The sequence below is a fragment of the Oncorhynchus keta genome, chromosome 15, assembly GCF_023373465.1.
Source record: "Oncorhynchus keta strain PuntledgeMale-10-30-2019 chromosome 15, Oket_V2, whole genome shotgun sequence".
Taxonomy (NCBI): Eukaryota; Metazoa; Chordata; class Actinopteri; order Salmoniformes; family Salmonidae; genus Oncorhynchus; species Oncorhynchus keta.
The window spans coordinates 16,500,817-16,521,464 of record NC_068435.1 but is presented as its reverse complement, the minus strand read 5'-3'; the positions used below and the strand labels follow the sequence as shown (position 1 = coordinate 16,521,464).

The following is a 20,648-nucleotide window of genomic DNA, read 5'->3' as shown; positions in this document are numbered from 1 at the left end:
GACAAGCTTCGATCCCATACAACTCTCCTTCCGAGGCCTCCTACTGCTCTTAAATGCAAGTAAAACTAAATGCATGCTCTTCAACCGATTGCTGCCCGCACCTGCCCGCCCGTCTAACATCACTACTCTGGACGGTTCTGACTTAGAATTTGTGGACAACTACAAATACCTAGGTGTCTGGTGAGACTGTAAACTCTCCTTCCAGACTCACATTAAGCATCTCCAATCCAAAATTACATCTAGAATCGGATTCCTATTTCGCAACAAAGCATCCTTCACTCATGCTGCCAAACATACCCTCGTAAAACGAACTATCCTACCGATCCTTTACTTCGACGATGTCATTTACAAAATAGCCTCCAACACTTTACTCAACAAATTGGATGGAGTCTATCACAGTGCCATCCGTTTTGTCAACAAAGCCCATATACTACCCACCACTGCGACCTGTATGCTCTCGTTGGCTGGCCCTCGCTTCACTCACTTCATTTTCATCTCCAAACCCACTGGCTCCAGGTCATCTATAAGTCTTTGCTAGGTAAAACCCTGCCTTATCTCAGCTCACTGGTCACCGTAGCAGCACCCACCTGTAGCACGCGCTCCGGCAGGTATATTTCACTGATCATCCCCTAAAGCCAATTCTTCCTTTGGCCGCATTTCCTTCCAGTTCTCTGCTGCCAATGACTGGAACTAATTGCAAAAATCACTGAAGCTGGAGACGCATGTCTCCCTCACTAACTTTAAGCATCAGCTGTCAGAGCAGCTTACAGATCATTGCACCTTTACATAGCACATCTGTAAATAGTAAACTACATCATCCCCATATTTTTTATTTTTATTTTGCTCCTTTGCACCCCAGTATCTCTACTTGCACATTCATCTTCTGCACATCTATCACTCCAGTGTTTAATTGCTAAATTGTAATTATTTCGCCACTATGTCCTATTTGTTGCCTTACCTCCCTAATCTTACCTCATTTCCACACACTGTATATAGACTTTTATATTGTGTTATTGACTGTACGTTTGTTTATTCCATGTGTAACTCTGTGTTGTTGTTTGGGTCGCACTGCTTTGCTTTATCTTGGCCAGCTTGTAGTTGTAAATGAGAACTTGTTCTCAACTGGCCTACCTGGTTAAATCAAGGTCAAATAAAAAATACATCCATGACCTTTGTTGGAATTTTTTCCAGGACCCAGATTGTCTACTACTGCTTAAATGCTTTCTGTTCCAGTATTCTGGGTCTGAGACACTGGCCCTTAAAAAGCTTAGCCAAAGTTGTAAATTCCATGTCCATGACACCAATGTTTTCTCAGAAAATCTTAGGCACTTTATATCCTGACTTCTAGTATCTTCACTAATAGGGCAGAGCTGTTTTCAGAACACATTCCAACTCCTAGCAACCAACCCAAAGACCAAGCCAATGCAATTTGAATAGTTAAGCAATGAGACCGTAGACAAAAGACCCAACGGTTTGTGAATATTTCTCTCTGTGATTAACAATCCGCTCTGTGACTCCAGAAGGTCACTGCTGGTAAAATATCACCAGCGAGGGAAAGTGGTGTTGTGCTCTTTTTGGTGACTGGTGATATTTCTCCCTGGCTTTTCCACAAAGCCTAGCTAATGAATGAAACTCATCAAATGGCTACCAAGGAGATTTTTAAAAAACGCCTTCAGAAAAAGCACTCTGTCCTAATCTATCTTTCTCGGTTATTCTCTCTCCTCAATTCTCCCTGTCTCAGTCTTGCCCTTTCCATCTCAGTTTGCCTAGTGATCTCAGGGTGGCAGGTAGCCTAGTGGTTAAGAGTGTAGGGCTAGTAACTGAAAGGTTAGGGGTTTGAATCTCTGAACTGATGAGGTGAAAAATATGTCTGTGCCCTTGAGTAAGGCCCTTAACCCTAATTGCTCCTGTAAATCTCTCTGGATAAGAGTGTCTGTTAAATAACTCATATGTAAAAAAAAAAAAAAAAAAAAAGGTATATATCCTTAGCATTTTTCTCATTCCCTCTCTATCTCTCTAGCCATGTAATGCTCTAGGCCTAGTGGCTAGCCTCTATATCTTCTTCTTCTCTCTCTCCCTCTCTCTCTTATTTTTGTTCTTTCTCTCTCTCATCGTCTTCCTCCTTTTCTCTCATTTCCCCATTCTCTCTATCTCATTGTCTTCCTCGTTTTCTCTCATTTCCCCAGATTCTCTCTCTCCTGTTTCCTTCTCTTTTTTCCCATTCCCCCAGATTCTCTCTCTCCTGTTTCCTTCTCTTTTTTCCCATTCCCCCAGATTCTCTCTCTCCTGTTTCCTTCTCTTTTTTCCCATTCCCCCAGATTCTCTCTCTCCTGTTTCCTTCTCTTTTTCCCATTCCCCCAGATTCTCTCTCTCCTGTTTCCTTCTCTTTTTTCCCATTCCCCCAAATTCTCTCTCTCCATACCAGGCATGCTCTCTTCTTTCTTTCTTTCTTTCTTTCTTTCTTTCTTTCTTTCTTTCTTTCTTTCTTTCTTTCTTTCTTTCTTTCTTTCTTTCTTTCTTTCTTTCTTTCTTTCTTTCTTTCTTTCTTTCTTTCTTTCTTTCTTTCTTTCTTTCTTTTCTATGGGGTACGCCTCCTTCGAAAAGAGCACATAGTGTCACCCACAGAACAGAAGCAGATCTACCACCAAAACCATTTCCATTGCCCTCACCTTAATTTGCATTATATATAGTTATTAAAATATACATATAGAAAACTCTTGCAAATCTTAATTTCCACAATTAATCAATAATATGTGTAATAATGTAGGCAGTTCATGATAAGGATTGTTACCTGTAACCAGGAGTGTTACCTATAAACAGGAGTGTTACCTGTAACCAGGAGTGTTACCTGTAAACAGGATTGTTACCTATAACCAGGAGTGTTACCTATAAACAGGAGTGTTACCTGTAACCAGGAGTGTTACCTGTAAACAGGATTGTTACCTATAACCAGGAGTGTTACCTATAAACAGGAGTGTTACCTGTAACCAGGAGTGTTACCTGTAAACAGGATTGTTACCTATAACCAGGAGTGTTACCTATAACCAGGATTGTTATGTATAACCAGGATTGCCATTACAAAAATGACATTTTTGTCAAGCAATATTTATTTTACCAAACAATTATTATGATTCATCCTATATTGTCCCTAACAGCATTACCCCATAGCAACAGATGTGGGATACAAACAAACACACTCATACACACAGCCGACCCCTTTCCCCCACAAACAACCACAAGCATCTCTGTACAGTCCGATCTTTGAATATTTTGTGCCACCAGGGCCACAATAATTTGCCCTCTCTCTGATTGTCTGAGTGTGACCCCCTCTCCATGTAGGTAGTGTTGCCAGCACTGCCACTACCTGGGTAGGGGCACCCCACCGGAATCCCCACCGTCTAGGTACAAGGTCGTCAAGGTTCACATTAGCAGCTTTGAGAATTGCCATGAATATTATTCTCACCCATCAGGGGGCTTTGGCTTTGCAGGACCAACCCTGCCAGAATCTTGAGGGGGCGGTGCTGCTCTAGTAGGTCTCTGACCACATTCATCTTTCTGTTTTGGCTGTGTATAGGCTACTTACAGTACAGTAGGTCCCTAAAACAAAGGTTCTTCTCCTTAGTGTGTGGGTCTCTCAGATGGGTGTCTAGGGTATAGGGCTGGGGACCGTTCCATCATGATAGGACAATAAATAAATAAACTATATTTATAACTTATTTTAAAATGTATATCCCATATCTGGACGAGCACTCCCTCATAACCTTTGCTCACAGGCACACATGGGCTCTGGGATTTACAACCATTTACCCTTTTCACTCACTTAACTCCACACTTCAAACACAAAAACACACCCCACCTTCCATCACAATACGCCTCTCTTTCTTTCTTTCTTTCTTTCTTTCTTTCTTTCTTTCTTTCTTTCTTTCTTTCTTTCTTTCTTTCTTTCTTTCTTTCTTTCTTTCTTTCTTTCTTTCTTTCTTTCTTTCTTTCTTTCTTTCTTTCTTTCTTTCTTTCTTTCTTTCTTTCTTTCTTTCTTTCTTTCTTTCTTTCTTTCTTTCTTTCTTTCTTTCTTCAATCCCACCAGCCAGACAGCCCATGCAGCAGGCAGTGACTTATGCAGCGTTGCTCTATCCTGGTTTTGTTTCCGTGGAGAAAGGAGTGGGCTGTCTTTCTGGCACCACATTAATTGCTCTGTGGGAACATGGACGCAGATTGTTAAGTGCATTGCCTATTTCTCTCTCCCCTCCCTCCATTCCTCCCTCCTCCTTCCCCCTCTCTATGCTTCTCGCACAGCCGCTCTGCTTTGATGTAAAAGAACGATGATGAGCCTGAAGTCGATGATATATGCCGAGACAGGAAGGCGAGGTGGTGAATGCTTATTTGGGGGAGCTGAGCCCTGCAGAGAGGAGGAGCGTGGGTCTTGTAGTGTGACAGCGGGCTGGACTGGGGGGACTGCAGGAAGAAGAGGCAGTGTCCTCATCGTCCATTCATCTCTCCTACAGGATGATGCACAATGAGCATGATAGAGAGACGGAGTGAGAGACAGAGTGAGAGAAAGAAACTAATGACAAAGAAATGAGAAAGAAATAGTAATTAGTGAGTGAAAGTGAAGAATGGCATGAGAAAGAGAAACTTTTCTCGTTAACATAAAATAACTGTGATCCTGACTGTGGTTGTGTATTTGGTGATTCCCACTCACAGTTACACTTCCACAAAGTTTGTCACATGCACACTGTTCCAGACTAGAGAAATTACATTTCAACCACAACTAATTATGAACTATAATAAGGCAAAATGTACTGGGTGGAAATGTATTAGTTTGACATTTTTGGGGTGACATTTTGGCACTGCAGATAAGTGCTACTGCTTTCAAACCACACCATTTTCTGCTTGGCACACACACTGTTTGTACCAAGTGTTTGTCATGCAACAGATTGTGTATCATATTGCCACACAGTTTTATTTACAAACACCTTCTCATGGATGTTGTACAATCTTTATCAAAATGTTTATACGCTGTTTATGTTAAAAGGGTTCCAAATGTGTTCTTCGGCTGTCTCCAGAGAGGAACCCTTTTGGGTTCCATGTAGATCCCTCTGTCGAAAGCGTTTCACATGGAACCTATAATCTATAACCAAAAGGGTTCTACCTCCTATTGGGACAGCCGAAGAACCCTTTTAGGTTCAAAATAGCAACTTTTTTTCTAAGAGTGTAGGTTGAGGGGCGGTTTCCCAGACACAGGTAAAGCCTAATCCTTGACTAAAAAGCACTTTCATGCTCATCATTTAAGGTGGAGGACGTTCATGTTTTCGTAACACATAGCATGTTTCATTGTAAAGTGTGTACACTGATTAGAGGTGTTGGAGGAATGTGTTCCATGATGGTAAATTAAACTCATAGGACATGGCACACACACACACACGCACACCACATGTGCACACACACTGGACAGCTACAATAAATGTGCGGTGGGGAATCTATAGATTTCCAAACTTTACACACATACCGTAACACATAAATCAAACAGATGCTGAGACTGATGCTTGTGTTCGGTGTCAAGCCTTTCTAAGGATTTTTTGAACGATCGTATAATAATCCTGACTAATGATCAGGATAATGAGGATTACGTGGGCAGTAACAGGCAATACAACTACAGCAGAACATTTTATAACAACTAATGAATTGTCTCATAAATGCGTGGAGATTGAATGAACATTAGACATCTGGATTGGACGTCTGTACATCCGCTTGGATCTGGTTTATCATCTCCCTGCTGTTGAATGATCAGTGATTTCCTCCTTGTGGTCGACCGGCTGGCTAATTACTCTGACTTCTTTGGTAAACTGGTGTGATTGAACCTCTGGACACTTCAAATGGCTCTGTCACTTCCCCATGGGTTATATTTGATTTATCCTTTATTTAGTGTGGTTGCATGCCTTTCAGAGGGGTTGGGTTAAATGCGGAAGACACATTTATGTCACGCCTGCACCTGCTCCCCCTCCCTGGCGCTAGAAGGTGCCAGGCTTCCCAGCATTACACACTCCTGCCACCATCATTACACACACCTGCCTCCCCCCGTCACGCGCATCAATCACCTCTGTCCTTACCTCCCCTATATCTGTCTGTTCCCAAGCTCTCTTCCCTGTTTCAGGATTAATGTTCGTTTCTCTTTGCATACCCGGTTATGACGCAGACTCTGTACTATTTGATGTCTGTTCCATATTATTATTCTGTGTGTGTGTGTGTGTCGTGATATCAACATCCTCTACAGTATATATTGTTACTATTATAACAGTAATTTACATACAGTATGTACTTAATTCACAACGATTTTTCTATTTCCATTCTCCTCAACTGTCAATGCATAATCTGAATAATTATAGGAGAATGCATTTACCTTGGGGTGATGATACAGAGGTGATAATTGAAACCTGATGAGTGCTCTTTCTGTACTGAAGGTGACAATGTGCTGACAGCCAGCAAATGTGTTACTTCTGGTTGGTGTTGCATCCCCACAGAAGTTTAAATGGTGAGCAGTACAAGTTGAGGCTTTGTCTGGAGATGCTTATAGGATTTCTATCATACTAGAGAGAGCGAGGGGGAGAGAGAGGATGAAACAACAGATGAAATTAAACAGAGAGAATGAGAGAGAGGGAAAATGAGATAAAGGAGGAAAGAGAGACGGAGACAAATCATAACCACACATACAGAAAGTATTCATACTGTACTCTGAACTTATTCCAAATTTACAGACTGAATTCAAAAAATGATTAAATATATATATTTTTATCTCACTCATCTACACACAATACCCCACAATGACATTAGAAAATGTATTGAAAATTAAACACATAAATATCTCATTTACATAAGTATTCACACCACTTAGTCAATACAATACAGCTGTGAGTCTTTCTAGGTAAGTCTCTAAGAGCTTTTCACACCTGGATTGTGCAAGTTTTGCACATTATTCTTTAAACAATTCTTCAAGCTCTGTCAAGTTGATTGCAGATAATTGCCAGACAGACATTTTAATGTCTTGCCATAGATCTCCAAGCAGATTTAAGTCAAAACTGTAACTCAGCCACTCAGGAACATTCAATGTCTTCTTGGTAAGCAACTCTAGTGTATATTTGGCCTTGTGTTTTAGGTTATTGTCCTGCTGAGAGGTGAATTTGTCTCCCAGTTTCTGTTAGAAAGCAAGCTGATCCAGGTTTTCCTCTAGGATTTTGCCTGTGCTGAGCCCCATCCTGTTGCTTTTTTATCCTGAAAAACTCCCCAGTCCTTAATGATTGCAAGTATTCCCCTAACATGATGCAGCCGCAACTATGTTTGAAAATATAGATGGTGGTACTCAGTAATGTGTTGTATCGGATTTACCACAACCATAACACATTTACATTTACATTTAAGTCATTTAGCAGACGCTCTTATCCAGAGCGACTTACAAATTGGTGCATTCGCCTTATGACATCCAGTAGAACAGTCACTTTACAATAGTGCATCTAAATCTTAAAGGGGGGTGAGAAGGATTACTTATCCTATCCTAGGTATTCCTTAAAGAGGTGGGGTTTCAGGTGTCTCCGGAAGGTGGTGATTGACTCCGCTGTCCTGGCGTCGTGAGGGAGTTTGTTCCACCATTGGGGGCCAGAGCAGCGAACAGTTTTGACTGGGCTGAGCGGGAACTGTACTTCCTCAGTGGTAGGGAGGCGAGCAGGCCAGAGGTGGATGAACGCAGTGCCCTTGTTTGGGTGTAGGGCCTGATCAGAGCCTGGAGGTACTGAGGTGCCGTTCCCCTCACAGCTCCGTAGGCAAGCACCATGGTCTTGTAGCGGATGCGAGCTTCAACTGGAAGCCAGTGGAGAGAGCGGAGGAGCGGGGGTGACGTGAGAGAACTTGGGAAGGTTGAACACCAGACGGGCTGCGGCGTTCTGGATGAGTTGTAGGGGTTTAATGGCACAGGCAGGGAGCCCAGCCAACAGCGAGTTGCAGTAATCCAGACGGGAGATGACAAGTGCCTGGATTAGGACCTGCGCCGCTTCCTGTGTGAGGCAGGGTCGTACTCTGCGGATGTTGTAGAGCATGAACCTACAGGAACGGGCCACCGCCTTGATGTTAGTTGAGAACGACAGGGTGTTGTCCAGGATCACGCCAAGGTTCTTAGCGCTCTGGGAGGAGGACACAATGGAGTTGTCAACCGTGATGGCGAGATCATGGAACGGGCAGTCCTTCCCGGGAGGAAGAGCAGCTCCGTCTTGCCGAGGTTCAGCTTGAGGTGGTGATCCGTCATCCACACTGATATGTCTGCCAGACATGCAGAGATGCGATTCGCCACCTGGTCATCAGAAGGGGAAAGGAGAAGATTAATTGTGTGTCGTCTGCATAGCAATGATAGGAGAGACCATGTGAGGTCATGACAGAGCCAAGTGACTTGGTGTATAGCGAGAATAGGAGAGGGCCTAGAACAGAGCCCTGGGGACACCAGTGGTGAGAGCGCGTGGTGAGGAGACAGATTCTCGCCACGCCACCTGGTAGGAGCGACCTGTCAGGTAGGACGCAACCAAGCGTGGGCCGCGCCGGAGATGCCCAACTCGGAGAGGGTGGAGAGGAGGATCTGATGGTTCACAGTATCGAAGGCAGCCGATAGGTCTAGAAGGATGAGAGCAGAGGAGAGAGAGTTAGCTTTAGCAGTGCGGAGCGCCTCCGTGATACAGAGAAGAGCAGTCTCAGTTGAATGACTAGTCTTGAAACCTGACTGATTTGGATCAAGAAGGTCATTCAGAGAGAGATAGCGGGAGAGCTGGCCAAGGACGGCACGTTCAAGAGTTTTGGAGAGAAAAGAAAGAAGGGATACTGGTCTGTAGTTGTTGACATCGGAGGGATCGAGTGTAGGTTTTTTCAGAAGGGGTGCAACTCTCGCTCTCTTGAAGACGGAAGGGACGTAGCCAGCGGTCAGGGATGAGTTGATGAGCGAGGTGAGGTAAGGGAGAAGGTCTCCGGAAATGGTCTGGAGAAGAGAGGAGGGGATAGGGTCAAGCGGGCAGGTTGTTGGGCGGCCGGCTGTCACAAGACGTGAGATTTCATCTGGGAGAGAGGGGAGAAAGAGATCAGAGCACAGGGTAGGGCAGTGTGAGCAGAACCAGCGGTGCCATTTGAATTAGCAAACGAGGATCGGATGTCGTCGACCTTCTTTTCAAAATGGTTGACGAAGTCATCTGCAGAGAGGGAGGAGGGGGGGAGGATTCAGGAGGGAGGAGAAGGTGGCAAAGAGCTTCATAGGGTTAGAGGCAGATGCTTGGAATTTAGAGTGGTAGAAAATGGCTTTAGCAGCAGAGACAGAGGAGGAAAATGTAGAGAGGAGGGAGTGAAAGGATGCCAGGTCCGCAGGGAGGCGAGTTTTCCTCCATTTCCGCTCGGCTGCCCGGAGCCCTGTTCTGTGAGCTCGCAATGAGTCGTCGAGCCACGGGGCGGGAGGGGAGGACCGAGCCGGCCTGGAGGATAGGGGACATAGAGAGTCAAAGGATGCAGAAAGGGAGGAGAGGAGGGTTGAGGAGGCAGAATCAGGAGATAGGTTGGAGAAGGTTTGAGCAGAGGGAAGAGATGATAGGATGGAAGAGGAGAGAGTAGCGGGGGAGAGAGAGCGAAGGTTGGGACGGCGCGATACCATCCGAGTAGGGGCAGTGTGGGAGGTGTTGGATGAGAGCGAGAGGGAAAAGGATACAAGGTAGTGGTCGGAGACTTGGAGGGAGTTGCAATGAGGTTAGTGGAAGAACAGCATCTAGTAAAGATGAGGTCGAGCGTATTGCCTGCCTTGTGAGTAGGGGGGAAGGTGAGAGGGTGAGGTCAAAGAGGAGAGGAGTGGAAAGAAGGAGGCAGAGAGGAATGAGTCAAAGGTAGACGTGGGGAGGTTAAAGTCGCCCAGCACTGTGAGAGGTGAGCCGTCCTCAGGAAAGGAGCTTATGAAGGTATCAAGCTCATTGATGAACTCTCCGAGGGAACCTGGAGGGCGATAAATGATAAGGATGTTAAGCTTGAAAGGGCTGGTAACTGTGACAGCATGGAATTCAAAGGAGGCGATAGACAGATGGGTAAGGGGAGAAAGAGAGAATGACCACTTGGGAGAGATGAGGATCCCGGTGCCACCACCCCGCTGACCAGAAGCTCTCGGGGTGTGCGAGAACACGTGGGCGGACGAGAGAGAGCAGTAGGAGTAGCAGTGTTGTCTGTGGTGATCCATGTTTCCGTCAGTGCCAAGAAGTCGAGGGACTGGAGGAGGCATAGGCTGAGATGAACTCTGCCTTGTTGGCCGCAGATCGGCAGTTCCAGAGGCTACCGGAGACCTGGAACTCCACGTGGGTCGTGCGCGCTGGGACCACCAGATTAGGGTGGTCGCGGCCACGCGGTGTGGAGCGTTTGTATGGTCTGTGCAGAGAGGAGAGAACAGGGATAGACAGACACATAGTTGACAGGCTACAGAAGAGGCTACGCTAATGCAAAGGAGATTGGAATGACAAGTGGACTACACGTCTCGAATGTTCAGAAAGTTAAGCTTACCTAGCAAGAATCTTATTGACTAAAATGATTAAAATGATACAGTACTGCTGAAGTAGGCTAGCTGGCAGTGGCTGCGTTGTTGACACTACACTAATCAAGTCGTTCCGTTGAGTGTAATAGTTTCTGCAGTGCTGTTATTCGGGGGCCAGCTGGCTAGCTAGCAGTGTTGTTTACGTTACGTTGCGTTAAAAGAACGACAATAGCTGGCTAGCTAACCTAGAAAATCGCTCTAGACTACACAATTATCTTTGATACAAAGACGGCTATGTAGCTAGCTGTGTAGCTAGCTACGATCAAACAAATCAAACCGTTGTACTGTAATGAAATGAAATGAAAATGTGATACTACCTGTGAATGCGACCGGGTTGTTGAGTCCTATTCGGTAGACGTTGGCTAGCTGTCGGCTAGATGTTGGCTAGCTGTCGGCTAGCTGTTGGTTAGCTGTTGGCTAGCTGTTGGCTAGCTAGCAGAGTCTCCTACGTTAAGGACGACAAATAGCTGGCTAGCTAACCTCGGTAAATTAAGATAATCACTCTAAGACTACACACTCTAAACTACACAATTATCTTGGATACGAAGACAGCAAAGACAGCTATGTAGCTAGCTAACAGTACACTAATCAAGTCGTTCAGTTGAGTGTAATAGTTACTACAGTGCTGCTAATCGGTGGGCGTTTGCTAGCTGGCTAGCTGGCTAGCTGCTGGGCAAATAGCATTGAAGACTACGTTAGGACGACGAAATACGATAATTATGCAATTATCTTACACTTTATATTCAGGACAAAAAGTGAATTGCTTTGCCACATTTCAGTATTACTTTAATGCCTTGTTGCAAACAATTGGCCTCATGGTGAAATCCCTGAGCGGTTTCCTTCCTCTCCGGCAATTGATTTACGAAGGACACCTGTATCTTTGTAGTGACTGGGTGAATTGATACACCATCCAAAGCATAATTAATAACTTCACCAGGCTCAACGGGATATTCAATGTCAGCTTACTTTTATTGAAACATTTTACCAATAGGTGCCCTTCTTTGCGAGGCATTGGAAAACCTCCTTGGTCTTCGTAGATTAATCTGTTTTTTAAATTCACTGCTCAACTGAAAGACCTTACAGATTGTATGTGGGGGGATACAGAGATGAGGAAGTCATTCAAAAATCATGTTAAACACCTTTATTGAACACAGAGTAAGTAAGTCCATGCAACTTATTATGTGAGTTGTTAAGCAAATTTTTTCTCCTGAACTTATTTAGGCCTGCCATAACAAAATAATTTGATTGTTATTGACACAAGACATTTCAGCTTTTTATTTTTAATTCATTTGTAAATATTTCTAAAAACATAATTACACTTTGACATTATGGAGTATTGTGTGTAGGACAGTGACACAAAACCTCAATTTGATACATTTTAAATTCAGGATGTAACACAACAAAATGTTGAAAAGTCAAGGGGTGTGAACACATTCTGAAGGCACTGTAAGTCAAACTTTTTCCTGAATCATGCATCCAGTCAGAATGTGGCCCAGTGAAAGGGGCTGAGAAAGAGAAACGGAGAGAAACAGAGCGATAGATAAGGAGACAGACAAAGACACAAAAAATAGAGACACAAAGAGAGACATTAAAGAGGAAGAGCCCGAAACAAGAGGAGAGATGGACTCCACTCCTGTATTGCCCGTTTTGAAGGGAGGGATCACAGCTTTCATCTACCAGGCAAGCAACCGTTGGAGGGGGTGGTGATAAAACCGCTACGGTGTCTGCCTCTCTCTCTCCCCCCCTGTCCCCACCCTCCCTCTCTCTCTGCATGGGCCTGTGGGACCTCTATAACTTTGTCAGAGGAGGAACATTCTTCCTCCTGCTCTCTTTCCTTTTGTGTTCTGCCGTTTAATTTCTCCACTTGCTGCCTGTGAAGTGAGGCAGGCCCTGGACATAAAACACAGGCCCTGGACATAAAACACAGGCCCTGGACATAAAACACAGGCCCTGGACATAAAACACAGGCCCTGGACATAAAACACAGGCCCTGGACATAAAACACAGGCCCTGGACATAAAACACAGGTTGTGGACTTCAAAAATTTGACCCTGTCTTCCGGGGTCTGATTATGACACCAGCTCAATGTTGCTCCCACGTGAGCCATTCACACAGAGAGGAACACAGTAACAGAGCACCTTTTTCATGATTTTTCATGATTTTAACAGCTTGGACATCCAGATTGAATTCAGCTCTGTTTCATGTTTGTTTCAAGAGATTGAGTCTGGATTTCCAGGTTGAACTCCAGGGAAAAACAATTCCAAAAGGGTTCTGCGGCTGTCCCCATAGAACTACCACCTTTTGGTTCCAGGTAGAACTCTTTTTGATTCTGTGGAATTGGATCTACAGTACATATGGGGGACAGCTGAAGAACCATTTTTGGTGTTGCGATTTCAAGACTCACTACGAGCATTCATAAGAGGACAATTGCTGGAATTCAGTTTTCTGTAGAGCTTTAAAGTACAAAAAGGAAATAAACATGCATTTAATACAGTTGTGTTTTAAACGCATAGCTAATACATAATACATTAAACCTGTGTGAACAGTACATAGAAAGTGTTAGATACCATTACTTCTCTGAAGAAGATAGCATAATGAGTGGACTACTGTTGACTGGAGTGGGTCAACTACCTGTTGGTTGTGCTAAAACAAATGAATTTATAAAGGAATAGATAGGCTGTAAATGGAACAACCTAAACAAAACATGACTCGATTGTTTTCATTGGGTGAACTAGGCTTTTTACATTGCCCAGTAGTATCTCAAGAAGAGGGCTTCAGAGAACATCGTTACTTACCACTACCAGGGTTCAATATGAGCATTTCATAGGACTTCTATTGACATCTTATTCCTTATGAAGTGAATGGTGAATGGGCTCTCTACACTGACATACAGTATTGATATCTCCATACCGCCTCTGGATAGTTGATTCACAGCTTCTACTACAGAGGTTTTCTGGGTAGTATCCTCAACAGGGGACACTCCACCTTGAATTATTCACACCCCTTCTTTATGAGAGTTTTTCTCCACCTCTTTCAATTTTTACAGTCCTTTTTTAAAGAGAGATCGAGTGTGCAATGAATTCTTCTGAGGCAATGTAGCAGAAATATAAGGAATAAACCCAGGGTATTTATCTGATGTTATGTATTAATGGCTTTGGAGCTTGATCCTAACTTTGACCCTAAGTCTAAGTCTTGGTTGTCATTGGTTCCTCTGGGACCGTTCTACCGCTACCTCATAAAGGTTTTTTGCTGTTGTAATACTGCATCTGTATAGGCCTATTGACACTTAATGTGTACCAAATATGTATTTGCTCAACAAAGCAGGTACAGTGGTGACTTCAAACAGAGTACCAGATTTCTGCAGAGATTGTAACTCCCCCAACTGAATATGCGATCGTACAAATAGGTGACATATAGACATAAACCACTGCATAGACGTTTCATTTTGATATGGTTTCAGACTGTAGCAACATTTTCAATCCTATTCTCCCATTGTCCCTGTTAATAATACCAACCCGTGTATATCTCGCCTAGGGAGTCAAAACAAGCAAATTGACAGGGTCGGCTCCTATAAGTATTGGTTAGATGGTTAGATGAATAGTTGAATTTTAAACAGCACGTTGATAACTTGACCAAGAAACTGTTGAAATTGGGTTTCTATTTCAGGAACAAATCTTGCTTTTCAATGTTAGTCAGAGAATATCTTGTTCAGTGCTGGATTATGGTGATATTGTCTATATGCAGGCCTCAGCAAATACCTTAAACTCTAGACACAGTGTATCATGGTGCTTTAAGATGTACCAACGCTAGATCACTGACCCATCACTGATCGGTATGCTGTGGTGCAATGGACCTGTCTCTCCACCAGGAGGCTAAAGCACTGGTAGACTTTTGTGTACAAAGCATACACAACTCCCTTTGTATCTCTGTTCCTTACTGACCAGATCAGTCACTCAATATAGTCTTCGTTCACAGTTGCTGCTGTCCTTGTCTGTTCCTAAGGCTAGAACTGAGATGGGGAAACAATATTTTTCCCGTAATGCCCCTGGAACATGTTTCAGAAGGTTTTAAATTAGGGGAGTTAGTGTCCTTGTCTGTTTTTAAGACTCTGATTGACCACACTGTTTGTGACAACTGCAGTTGCTTCTAATCTTCAATTGTATCTTTAACTTGTGACACTTTGTATTTTGTGTGTATTCTGTGTTTTCTATAACGTTTTATGGACACGCTGCTATTTCCCTGTTTTGCCTTTTTGCCAGGTCGCCCTCGCAAAATAGGTTTTTAACCTCAATGGGTTTTACCTGGTTAAATAAAGGTTCAATAAAAATATATAAAAGGGTTGATTATAATCATAAAATCTAATTCCCAAGATCTAAATGCTATGTCAAATTCTGCCTTTAAAGACATGAGTCTTTGAAAGTAATTAATCAGAGCTGGTTGTAATAGTATATCAAAGGCTAGAGGATTAGAACTAATGAGATTGGAGCCTCCTGTGTTTCTCAGAGAGGCTCAGGGTTCAAAGCCTAGCTGGATAAAAGACCAGTCGGATACCTGGAGGTACTGCAATCTGCTTTTGTACGGGGTAATATCATCGTTAGCAAGGCTTGCATCATTGTCTCCCCAACTGGCGGGATTCTGGCATTATTTACCAGACACAGACAGTATAGCCTTTATTTGTACATAAAGAGTCCAATAAGAAGAATATCTACCTAGTCCGTATGGTCTGACCCATAGTCCACGGTCAAATAATTGAATGACTATTGTCAGTTTTGAAAGAGCCAATTCATAGAGGCACTGTGGTAACCTTGCAGAGTTAGAATTACAAGTTGAACAGAAGGATTGTATTCATGCAGTAGCCTATACATAATGTTTCAAGGTGCATGATTCTGTGCACACTGCCGTTTTTTGTTGTAAAGGTGTGTACGGGAATGTGCGTGTGCAGCATGCGTTCTGTGTGTCCCTTTGTCCGAGTATGTGCTTCCAGTGTAAGTGGTGAGGATTTGTCACAAGGACATGGCTTGCTCAGGTTCTCACTGACCATAATGGATTGCATTTGGCCCTTGTAGCGTTTTTCCCCCAGGTCTCAATGTGCTTTACAATGTGGGGGCAACTGGCTTCATACACCATTGATGCATCACCCCGGTAGGTTACTCCTGGCTGAATTGTTCATCTAATGGAGATCTAAATTCAGTTCTGTGATTCCCCCCTAATGGTTCAAGTGGAACTGAGTGTTTTAACTACTTTGTAGGTATGAAACAACCAGACAATCATAATATTAGTCAAAATATGAAATTCCTAATTTATGCTTAAAACATGTGGTTATATTTGACAAAAACCTCCAAGATGTACAGTAAGACATTGTTGGGAGAATAGATAGATGCAGTTCAGTGCATGATTAATGTAATTCACCAATACATTTCCTGGTAGTCCAAACAATAGGTTATAAATCACAGATGGCCTGGTACCTTGCTTTCTGTCTCCACCCATTCGCACTGTTTCACTTTCAATGACTCAATATTTTGAACGAAAACGGAACAACTGTAACTAAGGCTGGGAATGCCAATGCAATCAAACTAGCAAGGGCAATGATCACAAGTCAGTCATAACATGGCTAATAGGCTAGCCTATGTGTCAATCACAAAGCCCGCAGGCCGAATAGGACACACAAGCGAGTCAACAGTTGAGTCATCTACTTTATGAAATGCGCTCTCGTAAGTGAATTCAACTTAAGTTGCACTGCTTTCATTTATCCCTTTTATAGCGTGCAGCGGAGGGAAATTATACAGACTAAAATGTTGCAGTCTGGCTTCTGTTTTTAAAGCTTGACAATGAATAACCAAAAAACTAAAGCTGCAACAAAACACCATGTAAAGAACAAACATGTAGCAGTAGCCGAGCCAGCGACTCAACTAAAAGACATTTTGAGTGCACCCAACAGCAACGCTGCATTCATGCAGTGAAAACCAATAGCTAAGTGTTTTGTTATTTGGAGTTATTAAATACTTTTTTGATTAGGGTCGTAACATATTATGCACATGTGCAAGCATAGAAGCAAAGGCTGGACAAATAGTATTTATCTCTTCTTTTGTTTTAACATGTAAAAATGCTATATACAGCATCTTATGTAGATATTTGTACATTATAAAGGGCCATATTTTTTCAATTGAAACAATGGCCTGTTTAGGTTGGCCTGTTTTAGCACTTTTTCTTTAAAAAATCAAATAGGCTGTGTTTTCACAGCTCGTGCACTGATTGAGTTTGACACCCCTGGGCTAGCGCATCTATTTATGTAGCTTGCAATTTATTTAGCAAGCTGAAAACACAGAGCCTAACATTAGCTATCTAGCTGCTGGAAAGATGTCATGTCATTGGAGTTGGTGAGTGATCGACCTTTTCCCCTCATATTGTTATTCAGTGGCCACAGCTAGAGATGCCGGTGTCATTTCGTTAGCTAGCAAGAAATGTGAATTTCATTGCTATGCTGAACTTGACTGATTTATCCACAGTTAGCATATCTCTTTGTTGTCAATCAAATGTATTTGGCAGGTAGCCACGTTTTGACAAGTAGCTTGGGACAAGCATGCATTGGCAGGCAATCTTCAGAAAGACAAGCAGGCGACTATTCCACATCATTTATCAGTGCATTTTTGATGGCCAACTAACTGAGAATGTTTGAGAGGGTTTATCTAGTGTTCCCTCGTTAGATTTGAGCTTATCTCGCTCTGGCTAGTGTAACAGTACTCTTCTGGCGTTGTGTACATCAGTCATCGACACGGAACTCCAATATGTAGCACCAATCATGTAGCTTTATTCTGATAAGAACGACACAAGATTGTACGTCATGCAATGCCCGTCTCACCATCCAACTCTGCACTCACGCACGCTGGTTTGGTGCTTGTTCACTGGGCAGTTACCAAAATAATACAATTACAATATACAATATAATATCTTTAACAATGTACCTGATAAGAACGACACAAAATTGCACGTCATTGCACTCACGCACTGTACAAAATATATGAACCCCCCACCAGACACAGTAAGTTGCTAGCTAATACTGGCGGGAATTCTCTACAACAAAATGCACAACAAATATTCTCCAAAAACCCCTACATCTTATGTGTGAGGTTTGAATAACATTTACGAACTATTTGATATAAATTGTACATTTAAATCATCACTTGAGAGCATAAAATCACTTTTGACGTACGGTGCTTTGCAACCAACAACTTACCGCTGGTTTGGTGCTTGTTCACTGGGACGATTCTAACTGGAACATCCCCCCTCCTAAGCAAGCTACGCAAACCAGCCAATAAGATGCCATGTTGAGTAGGTGAAGGCAAGACAAACTCAAACCAAAAACCCATTGGCTTAACAATAAAGTGGCAAGGGGAATCACCAATATAACCCTGTTACACTAGCAATAGTTGTTGATCTTGTTGTTGTGCATAACTGAGGGAGAGTGACTACCTTTTCATGGTTGGTCAATAGGACTGTGAAGTACCCAAATGTAAGAGGCCTCCCGTGATATTGACATATTTTCAGAAATCGGTGTTAAATCAATTTAAAATATTGCCTCCCTTTGCCTAGATGACAGCTTTGCACACTCATGGCATGTTCTCAACCAGCTTCATGAGGTAGTCACCTGGAATGCATTTCAATTAACAGGTGTGCCTTGTAAAAGTTAATTTGTGGAATTTCTTTCCTTCTTAATGCATTTGAGACAATCAGTTGTGTTGTGACAAGGTAGGGGTGGTATACAGAAGATAGCCCTATTTGGTAAAAGACCAAGTCAATATTATGCCAAGAACAGCTGAAATAAGCGAAGAGAAACAGGTTAATAAAAATAAATAAAAACAAACAAATAAATAAAAAACGCTGTCAGTTCCACTTTAGGGTTAGGTTTGATGGAGGGTTAGCTGATCCCAGATCTGGGAACTTCTCCTCATAGCATGTTGTATAGCAGCCATTTTTTATTTAAAGGCTTCCCATTCATTGCACTCTAGGACTATCATACGGGATACCATGGGGAATCATGGGGTAGGAGTTTCCCGTAGTTTGTTGTTTTGCGCAGCCCTCCTAAGCCTCAGTTAGCTTGTACTTTGAGGGCATTGAACCAGATAACCAGGTCTGTCTAGTTCAACTTGACCTACCGTCGCTTCGTTCTTCTTGTTAGTTGGTAAGTTAGCTAGATAAGGAGTGGAATGTCTAAAACCACCATATCAATAAGCAGAGAATAAGGCTAAAGTTATCTGAATTTGGATTAATGACTTACAGTATCATGACATGTTATCAACATTAGCCTGTACCCAGTGGAGGTTGCTGAGGGGAGGAAGGCTCACAATAATGTCTGGAACGGAGCAAATGGAATGACATTAAACACATGGAAAACATGTGTTTGGTCTATTTGATACCATTCCACTCTAGTCATTACCACGGGCCCGTCCTCCCCAATTAAGGTGCCACCAACCTCTTGTGCCTGTACCGTTGGTAGTGCTCAGAGTCCAGCTAATATCCAGTATAATCAGAAATCTATATAAGAAGAAACAAAGTAATTGCATCCTAGTAATGCCTCGCTGCAGTTCTGTCATCACAACCGCATCAGGTCAATTGCAGTGTCACAGACCTTGTGACTTTCATAATGATTTTAAGGTGGGACTCAGCTCGACCTTTTCCTTTTCCCTCCTCCTTTCTTGGCAAGTTTTCGCCTGTTTGACGATTTTCAATTCGATTTTTATGTCTACCACTGTTGAGTTGGGGCCAGCTAAAGGGAGGCTAAGGTGTGGTGGGGCAGGGCAGGGGAGTGTGTGCTTAAGTGTTTACGTGTGAGTGTGCTTATTTTTGTCCCTGCTTTTTGTATGGGTGCGCATGTGAATGAATGTGCGCACAGTATGTGTGTGTATGCTTGATTCGTCTCTTGATAAGGTTATCAGCCCCTCCGGCAGGCTCTTAAAAAAACTGTATACAATCTGCAGAACCACCCCAACACCAACATATGTGAAAATGGCACATTTCTATGTTTTGTTGGAAAAAAAGATGAGAGGAAGATAAGTGTTTCCAATGACATCATCAGTGTGCATCATGTGATTTTAACCAATTATGAGGAGGCACTGCCTACTAATTGGTTGATGTCATTGGAAACGTAGATCTTCCTATATCTTTTTATGTTGACAGAGAGACCCAGCCCGGCATATTGCAATATTTAAAAATACAATTGTGGGAAAATTGTTAGGAAAACAAATGGCTAATGCTGTGGAGAAAAGACAATGAAAATACTCCAATCTGTATTTTAGTTATCAAAATGCTCAAGTGAATTTGGCTTTTGAAGTAGCGCTGATGCTAAGTGAATGGCTGTGTATAGCTCAGGAGATCGCCCGCAGCGGAGATGGAGCAGTGACACAAAACACTATCTCGTCATTGGTTTGCCATCATCGGTGATGAATAATGGATTGCCCGGCATAGCCAGTGGTCGCCATTGCAGGTATCGTAATATGGAAGAGAGGACAGAAAGCAGTGATACTTGGCATACCTTTACCCTTCCTGTTAGTTTGGGAATACGTTACCAGCACGGTGAACATGTGAGTGTCCCTCATTAAATCTGAAAATTGTGAGATCATGCAATGATTAAAGAGAAATGAATATGAAGTGTATTCCCCAACTGTAAAAAACTAGTAGAAAGCCACTAATAAAATCATTGTATCCAAAACACCCTTCCCTTAACGTGAAACCATTTTTTGCATAGAGTGAGGGTGATAGGTAACCTTTGTCATTGCCTGAAGATTGCCCTTTTGAAGCCCATGAGGCAGAAAGAACTGTCATCTTTGTGTATGAGGATATTCTACCTATGCAAAATAGCTAATGGACCACGAGTTGACAGAATCATGATCATATAGCAGTACTGCAAGAACTCAGGTAAGTTTCACAATCTCAGAATGAATAAATTGTAACGTCTTAGCAGCAGAGCCTCAGAGTGAAGACGGGATCAATTGAGAAGCTGTAGCAGCGCCAATGCAGAATTGGGCAAAGTAGCTCAGCGCTAGCCCTCAGCGCCGATGCAGAATTG

General features: G+C 42.9%; 1 protein-coding gene across 3 annotated transcripts in view; it reads left to right on the top strand.

Annotated features, from left to right (window-relative positions):
* The window catches only part of LOC118372327 (calsyntenin-2), a 319,613-nt gene that overhangs the window by 174,560 nt on the left and 124,405 nt on the right, over positions 1-20,648 (top strand). The window contains exon 1 of one of the 3 annotated variants that reach the window (XM_035758176.2): positions 16,907-16,962. The exons of the other annotated variants lie outside the window; for them this stretch is intronic. The gene's annotated coding sequence lies outside the window, so the exon portion shown is untranslated. Of the gene's footprint in view, positions 1-16,906; positions 16,963-20,648 lie in introns of those variants that run through there. 3 annotated transcript variants of the gene reach the window in all.